This window comes from Mycteria americana, chromosome 7 (genome assembly GCF_035582795.1).
Source record: "Mycteria americana isolate JAX WOST 10 ecotype Jacksonville Zoo and Gardens chromosome 7, USCA_MyAme_1.0, whole genome shotgun sequence".
In the NCBI taxonomy this organism is placed as follows: domain Eukaryota; kingdom Metazoa; phylum Chordata; class Aves; order Ciconiiformes; family Ciconiidae; genus Mycteria; species Mycteria americana.
The window spans coordinates 53,167,371-53,176,403 of record NC_134371.1 but is presented as its reverse complement, the minus strand read 5'-3'; the positions used below and the strand labels follow the sequence as shown (position 1 = coordinate 53,176,403).

The following is a 9,033-nucleotide window of genomic DNA, read 5'->3' as shown; positions in this document are numbered from 1 at the left end:
TAATTCAGTTTGATTAGTAATTATTAAGATTCTTTCAACTGCAAATCAGCCTTTATGTTAAATTAAGCACTGCATTTTGCTAACCACATATGCACTGTCTCCCTACATTTAAGTAGTTCTATAGATGAGCATACATTTGTTCAGATTATAGGTTTTAATGAAAATCTGCATTCACAATTCTTATGCAACAGTTTATTGTTATGTTCTAATTTGATTCAATTAGTGTTACACTTTTTTGTTTTGCAAGAGGACCTCCTTTAAATATGTGGGAAGGAAAAAAAAATGTTTTGAACCTAAAAATGGCTTTAACAAAGGTAGTATTATTTGCAAATAACATAACTTTTTCCTAAACATTGCACCCTTTAATGCTTCATAAATGGCAGATTTTTAAGGGTGTAAAAAGATTAGAAGGCTAGATCAAGGGGAATTTTTTTTTAAGTTCCATTATATTTGATTAATTGTGTTGGACTGGTTGAAGGAAAGTCCTTCCATTGAGAAGGAAATTATTCTCCTTGCAGAAGATGCAACACTGACAGAAGTCCACTTTAGCTCTTAGGGAACACTGGTACTAGATGCTTAGCTAACTGCTTCTGGTCAGCAACTTTGTCTTTTCTTTAAAGAATTTTTAACATTGTCATTACAAACATGTATTGAAACGTTTAGTGATACAAATTACTTCAGTGGGGTGGATAAAATTGTATTCATTTAGGTGATGCTGTTGTGTCATGGTTTAACCCTAGAAATTGTAGCATTTGCTGTTGGATTGCTCTGAAGATCTTTAACAAACCCCTTCACTCCTCAATGAATCTGCTTGATGTAAGTAATAAGGGAGTTCTTGTTGTCCTGCCAGTAGTCCTTCAGAGTTTCTTCAGGTGGGAATGTTTCACAGCTAAGCTCCACTGTGATTTCAAAGCAGTTGCAGCTGAGATAATTGAAATCCTGCATTCCTCCTGGGACACTGTACCATGCACCGCCATTAGTTGTTCCATCCCCAAAGCTGCTGTCATCGTCATTTTTATGACACGGTGGTCTGTTTGGATCAGACACAATGGGATTGAAAGAAGAATAACTGTGAGTCAGGCTTTGAAAAATAGCATCATTGGGGCAGGAGATGTATTCACGAGCACTGCCACTCTGAGTCTCGTAAGGATAGTTTGCAACGAGGTCTCCTCTGTGAAGACTGGCAGAGAGCACAAAGGGAATATCCATAATCCAGTGAATGACACCTTTTGTTTCAGGAGCAAGCTTAGGATTCTGGTCCATGGCTTTTTTCATGTTTTCCAGCAGGTGGTTGTTTGGGCCACTTTCTTTTTCATTAACATAGACTGTTCTACAAAGATCAGGGAAATTTCAGTTTAGGTCTATCGGTTGGGTGTTACTTTGACCAACAAACCAGTCTTTAAGCTCACTGGGCTGGGATGCTGCCTACTTAAAGCCATCAGGGTTCAAAGACGGCATGATATGGACATATGTGCTATAGATCAAGTTAATAATAGTTTCATTTACTTTCTGGTATTCATTACACAAGCACTGAGCCAAGAAGATGAGCAACTCCCTTCTGACAGCTTCATTCCCATGCATATTCCCAACATATTTAAATTCCAGTTCTCTGGCTCATGCTCACTGGGGTGGACCTCAATGACCAAGAGCTCTTGGCACTGTGCCCTGCCATGTAGATGCTGCTGATGGTGGTGCACTGCAGCCATGTGGCCACCAGCATCTCCTACAGCTCGGTGGCCTGCATGGGAGATCCAGTTTTTAGGAATTAAATGGCAAGATGGATGTCGTCAGATCCCAGTGGATGTGATCAACAAAACAACAGCTATGTCTCAACCAACTAGTTAAAAAGAAAACACAAACTTTCTTAGGCGTTGTGAGGTTTTGGAGAATGCAAATTCCAAATTACAGCCTGATCGTAAGCCCTCTCTATCAAGTGACCTGGAAGAACAACTATTTCAAATGGGGCCCTGAGCAAGGACAAGCCTTTGGATAAATTACACAGGAGGTAGTTCATGCAGTAGCCCTTGGGCCAGTCCGGGCAGGGCGAGATGTAAAAAATGTGCACTACACCGCAGCTGGGGAGAATGGCCCTACCTGGAGCCTCTGGCAGAAAGCACCAGGGGAGACTCGAGGTTGGCCCCTAAGATTTCAGGGATCCAAAACCCGCTGTACTCCAACTGAAAAAGAGATACTGGTAGCATATGAAGGGGTGTGAGCTGCTTTGGAAGTGGTTGGCGCTGAAGCACAGCTCCTCCTGGCACCCCGATTACCAGTGCTGGGCTGGATGTTCAAAGGGAAGGTCCCCTCCACACATCATGCAACTGATGCTACATGGAGTAAGTGGGTTATACTGATCACACAACAGGCTTGAATAGGAAACCCCAATCACCCAGGAATTTTGGAAGTGACCATAGACTGACCAGATGGCAAAGATTTCAGAATATCACCAGAGGAGGAGGTGATGCGTCCTGAGGAGGCCCCACGTTGGGCACCAAAAGGACTGTTGTGGTTTAACCCCAGCCAGCAACTAAGCACCACACAACCAACCGCTCGCTCACTCCCCCCTGGCGGGATGAGGGAGAGAATCAGGAGAGAAAAAAGTGAGAAAACTCTTGGGTTGAGATAAAGGCAGTTTAACAGGTAAAGCAAAAGCCACACACACAAGCAAAGCAAAACAAAGAATTCATTCACTGCTTCCCACGGGCAGGCAGGTGTTCAGCCATCTCCAGGAAAGCAGGGCTCCATCACGCCTAACAGTTACTTAGGAAGACAAACGCCATCACTCGGAATGTCCTCCCTTCCTTCTTCCCCAGCTTTATATGCTGAGCGTGACGTCCTATGGTGTGGAACAGCCCTTTGGTCAGTTCCCAGCTTCTTGTGCACCCCCAACCTGCTCGCTGGTGGGGTGGGGTGAGAAGCAGAAGAGACCTTGGCTCTGTGTAAGCGCTGCTCAGCAATAACGAAAACATCCCTGTGTTATCAACACTGTTTCCTGCACAAATGCAAACCATAGCCCCATACTAGCTACTATGAAGAAAATCAACTCCATCCCAGCCAAAACCAGCACAAGTAGTTTTGTTAAAAAGTGATGATTTTTATTTTGAATTGCACTTTCAGAAATAGTCTCTTTCAGTTTTAGAGTGCAGAGATTACATTAAAACAAATACACTGAGTTGGTTCATCAATTGCAACCTTCTTGAGGTAACTACCAAGAAAATCCTAGATTTATTCGGTCTGTTAAATGCAAAGATTAGAGGAAACAATAGTAATAATTACTGATGAATTAGAAATAACCACGCATAATTCATGATGCATTAAATAAAATTAATAGGAAGATGAAGCCCTACAGTTTAGAAGGAAAAAGACCACAGTGGTGGTCTTCTCCAGTCCTCTCTAAGGTGAACTGCCATCAAATGTGTTTAAATTCAAATCAATATTATTCATTTGACTTAATTTATAGAAAATTCAAGAATACATATGTAAAATAATTTAAAAATGTAATTGACTCTTTGCTATACTGGACCGTTTACTTCCTATTTACATGCAATAAAATGTTATAGAGCAGCATTTAGAAAGATGGTGGGGGTTTAGTGAAATATAAGTAGTACAGCTATGGCTGTACTAGACATTTGGCAGCACTCAAAATTACTTTTTGTTATGTCAGCAGCTTAAGCTATGTATGAGAGAAATTGCAATTGACCCCCGAGTCACCGCAAATCCATATTCTCAGTTCTTCCTGTTTCTATTTAATTTCAAACCAAAAGTAATTTTTCTCTTAAGGAAGTTGTTACTGTTTTCTTGAACTCATCTGTCTTGAGGTTCTCTGTTGTACCATTGAGAAGGGAAGCCGGTAGAAAAGTGCTCGTTTAACACTAGTATTAAATTGAATAGAACTTTATTGCAGGTAGCCTCAAAACTCAGCCTCTTTAAATGTTATTTTGTGGGGAACTTTCAAACAAAAATTGACTGGACTTCTTTGGTTTTGTTTTCTGACTCAGTAATTTTTGCAACAAATACGAAAGTAACTGAAGTTGGCTTCGGGTCTCTCATTTCTTAGGTTAATTCCCTGTTTACTTAGAACAAGCTTTATTGGTTGAAAGAAAGGAAAAAAGGTAAACCAGGCCAGAAAAACCCTGTATAAAAGTTCCAAACATTTGGGAAATCAGATTTCAAACATGGAAAAAGGCGTAGAATATGCATTACCTTATATTTAATAACTGGTTGGGCAAGATAAGTGCATTCTGAATTGATACCTAAGGAGGTGTGCATGGTGGGATAAATACTTCCATTGCTGTTCAATGCATATCTTTTTTTTTCTGTATTTACTGGCATTTTACTTCATTTTGCTAATTAATGCTAAGATTTTGGACAATTTCAACCAGAATAGCCATCCCATGTACACTCTGTAACAAACCTGAGTGAGTTTTCATCAAAGATTATCAGCTTTTGTGGCAGATGAGATAATATATGACATCATTAGAGTAAATGAATGCTTTTAGAAAACTAAATACTAGCTTTAAATAGTTCCTACCATAATTGCTGTTTTTGATGCTTTCTTAGTCAGGCTAAGCTTGAAAAGTAACTCATACTGATTCTTAACAGAAATCCTGTTTTGGACTTTTGCAAACCATGAGATTTTTATAAATGTTATATTGCTTCTGTTTCTTTCTAGAGTAGGGTTGTATCTTGGAGCAGAATTCTCTACCATATGGAAATTTTGGCTACAGGTAAAACCATCAGTATATAGTGCCTTAGTTCAGGCAAACGTGTGTGGGAAGGTGAAGGAAGGAAAGAAATACATCCATGAAGTACATTACTGTGCAAAGATACTGAACATAGCATAGGGCTCTGCCCAAAGCAATTAGTCGTCTGAAATGCAAGCATAATTAGCCCACAAACAACACTATGTTATTACAACTCTATTGCCTCTGGGACTGGAGCTAGCATCTCTGGATCTCACATACAGTATGTGAATTAGTATGCTGCCGTATTAATTCTTGTAGTGTCACTAGCTCAGGTACCTCTATAATGTGCAATTTATTGAACGTTGTGGAAGTTGCAAGAAAAGAGAGAGTTAAGCTCCTATGTTCTAGTTGTCAGGGTATCCCATACCTTTAAGGAACACTGTAAGGAGCATGTCTTTCTTGTTACAATGCAGATACTGTAGCAGTAAACTAAAGCAGTAATACGAAGATTTGAAAAATACGAAGTTTAATAACTGTAGGTGCTCTGCTAAAACAGAACTTGAGAGAATTACTTACAAGCTGCCTAGGCAATGACTACCAAGTCCATATCCAACAGAGGCTTCTAAAAGATGGTTGTGATGTATTGGGGGAAGAGAAGCAAAATGGGAAATGTCCAAGTGTGAAACCTAAAGATATTTTGACAAAACCATGCAAGTAATTGGAGTTTATGTGTATGCTTAGCATATGGCTTACAGTAAGTAACCGCTGAAAAAGTATAAGTGTATTCTGGAACAAAACATTGGCAGAATACATGATAAGAGTGATTCAGATAAAATACTTACCTATGGTAGTTGTAGCTTGAATTTTTTGGATGTAGGTAGCTGTACAATTGGACCCTAAGTTTGGCCACAGGTGCTGCTTCATAATTGCAATTTGCTGTATTGTTCTCAGTAGAAGAAACATACAAGACAGTTCCACTTTTAAATCTGGCCCAGGGAAGAGGTAGCATTAAAACCGTTTTGGTTCTGCTATCAATAATACAATTAGAGATTAATCTGGGAATTAATTATAAAGCATCAATAGATTAAATGAGATTAAATAGAAATGAATTAATTCCTGAGTGTTTGATTATCAGCATTGAGTAATGGCCTCTTAGATCTCAACCCAGTTCTTTTTGGAAGATTGTGCAAGAGTGACCTGATGTGTATTCTAGGAGCTTAGGTGTGATAATATATGGAAAATTAGTTAATTTGCCTTCTCTATGCTGCTTCAAAATAATTAGCAATACAAAAACTTGATGTACTATATGCAACTTCAATGCATCTGTGCAGAATGTGCCTTTTCATATATTACATCTGGCCTTTCCAGTCTCCTCTTAAAAGAATGCTTTCTACCAAGCAGCTTCATTAAAGTTCATTCTTTGAGTTTGACAAATGTTTTCTGTCCATCCTTAATAGTTGCACTGATGCATCCATAGAGCCACTTTTAACACCAATTGTCATTTTAATGACAGTGCTTTTTACTGTTGTCTCAATCAGTCATGCCACAAAATAAGCATCAGAAGTACAACATATGTAGCTGCTTTTGCCAGAAGATTATGGTCGTGATTGCTTGGTTCCAGCAACAAGTTTCTGCCGTCAGCAGTCTGTCCATCTGGCTTTTAGACTTGGCAACAACACAGACATTATAATGATGTTCCCTTTCAAGCACAGGCATTCGAGAATATATGCTGACTCCAACAAGTAGCAGTAATTACACAGTACTATTAAATACAAGGTACTACACAAGGTACCCTAGCAGAATCTGCTGGGGATATGGGTTGCTTCATAATGGTTCTGCTCTTTCCTCGCAAGTCATTATACCTTTAAGTATTAAGATGTCCATGTTAAAATTTAAGGTTTAGTATGACAAGAAGTCTCCTTTGTATAGAACTTTTGTAGCATAATGCCAGTAATCACTGGAAGATACATTTAAGACATAATATATTGAACAGAACCAAATCAGTGGTGTATTTTTAGATTAGTGGTGCCCAAGGTCTGGGTTTCTAGGAATCTGTCTGGCCATACTCTCTCATCTGTCTTGGAATAATTCTCCTGTTTTTCTGTATATCTGGTGCTACTGAATGTAGAGATGCCTTGAATTTATATTTTGCTTTGTTTGTCTTCCTTTCCTAGCTTACTCCCAAGTTGGACTCTTGCTATGAAACTGGCCATCAAGGCTTTCAGAAAACTCCCCCTCAAAACAAACTCAAGTATTTAGAAGTAAATAAGCAGCTCAAGAAGGCAGGAATTGCTAATTCCTAAAGACTGCAGTATTGGAAGAAAGCCTGAGTACAGTCTGTTGTGGATTTTTTACAGAGCAGTGAAGGGTAGGGGGCACATGCACCAGTCAGCAAGATATGTGAATGATAACTTCTTCCTTACAGCATATAGTACAAAAAGTTGCTCTAGTGCAGGATATAGTCTCCTATATCCATACAGATCTGTAGGTCAAACCTAGAGGAAAACTATATTTAGGACTTACTTTGCTGTACATTAAAAGATTCCTGTCAGCTTTGGTGAGGGCTGAACTGGTCTGGCAGCTTACTGATAGTCTAACTGTGGTAGGCCTGATCTTTACTCATGCATGTAGCATCATAGCCAGGGATTTATATATGATGACTTAGGAAAGCAAATTGGGCAGGTTGACCTCATCTGTATTTTGTACAGTGAAGATGTGGGTAGTCCAGATTTTACAAGGAACTGGCATGGGCTTCCTGAAAGATAGAGCATACCAAGAATATATTGCAATTTGGAAAACATAAGAACAAATGTAAAACTTGTTAGGACTTATGCTAGCTATGTCTATACTGTGCAAACACCTTGTCTGGATTTCAGAATCAAAACTACTATTCGCTGTAAAGAATTTTAGTACTGGTGTCCAGATAATACCATCAAAATCGATTGGAATAACTGAACTGGGCTTCATCCTACCTTGAAAGCTAAAAACTGACAAACTGACTTGAAAGCTTAAAAACTGACATTGTGAAATAGATCATTGATCTGGGGTTTAAGCCAGGTACTGCAGTACTGTGGAATTGTATAGGAACAGCAACAGACTGCTTCTTCCTTTGTTTTCATTTTAAAAGCCCCAAGAATTTGCCATTTCAATGTTGTACACAGAAAAGCACTCATGACAGCCCACAAACATGAAAGGCTTGTGGGCTTTCATGAAGAACAAGAAACAAATGTTCTCCATTCCAAAGACATCATATTACTTCTCTGACTCAAATTTCTAGCAGGAGTCCCATTAGTAATTTTTGTGCTTCCACCTGGAAGGAACAGGCAAAAATATTCCCATCTGTATTCAGCACAAAATACTTGAGCATAAAGGGAAACAGAGTTTCAGTGCCCCCAAAATGGAGACTGAAATTGTCAGTGGAAGGTAGTGAAGCCCTGTGAAATTCTGCAGTGCAACCTGGTACCTTTTAATCCATCCTTCAGAATTTGTGGAACGTCTCCACCTAGCCATGCAACTCCACATTAAACTTAGAGCAAAAGGATTTAATGTTTAACTGTCTAATCAGTAGGTGATGATAATATGTTTGTGGCTTCCCTTATCCCAATTCAAAGCTAGTCTTTTAGAGGGTCAGGTAGTCATCTGGTCTGAAATAAATACTTCTGGGAAAGGCAATAGGGTTATCAAAGCCCCATCAGCCATAAATAAACTAAGGTCCAGTCCTGGAATCTTGTTTAACAGAAACTCCTGTGAGAGTTAGTAGATGATGTTTGTGCCTATATCAGGTGATGGGAAGTTAGTCATTGCCTTTCTGGCACTATGGCTACAAGTACGTCTAAACAAGGACTGCAGAATTAGGCTGTCTTATTTTCCGTGGACTGCCAAATGTATATATTTATTTAGGGTCAAGGTCTACAAAGTCCTGTGAGACTAGAGTTGAATCCCCATATCTCAGACCTACTTGAAACTGTTTTAGTTTTTGCTCCATTTCATTCACCTTAAGAATTTATGAATTGCTGAAAATCCTTGCTAAACTTGGCTTGCAGACCAATCCTGATCCATTTCCTTTTTCTTTAAGCAGAATTCCTAACCGGGTATGTGCTAATATAATGGGCTGTAACCAATTAATCACACAGCTATTAATGGAAGTACAAGACAGTACATTGCAAGCTTGTTAGTTTCACTTAGCCATGCGAATTTGTGTTTGGTGAAAATGCAAAGTATCAGTCAAGCTGACAGACACAACCTCAGTTGTCTTCTATGCTACTGCCCTTACCATTGTTCAGGGACATGGAGCATTCAGCATGGCATCTGGCAGTGAGAAACCCCTCCAAACAAATTGGGTAGCTTG

At 39.3% G+C, this 9,033-nt stretch overlaps 1 pseudogene; it reads right to left on the bottom strand.

The window, feature by feature from the left end:
• Positions 1–633: 633 nt before the first annotated feature.
• Positions 634–1,744, bottom strand: LOC142413111 (carboxypeptidase E pseudogene; annotated as a pseudogene).
• Between the last annotated feature and the right edge of the window lie 7,289 nt (positions 1,745–9,033).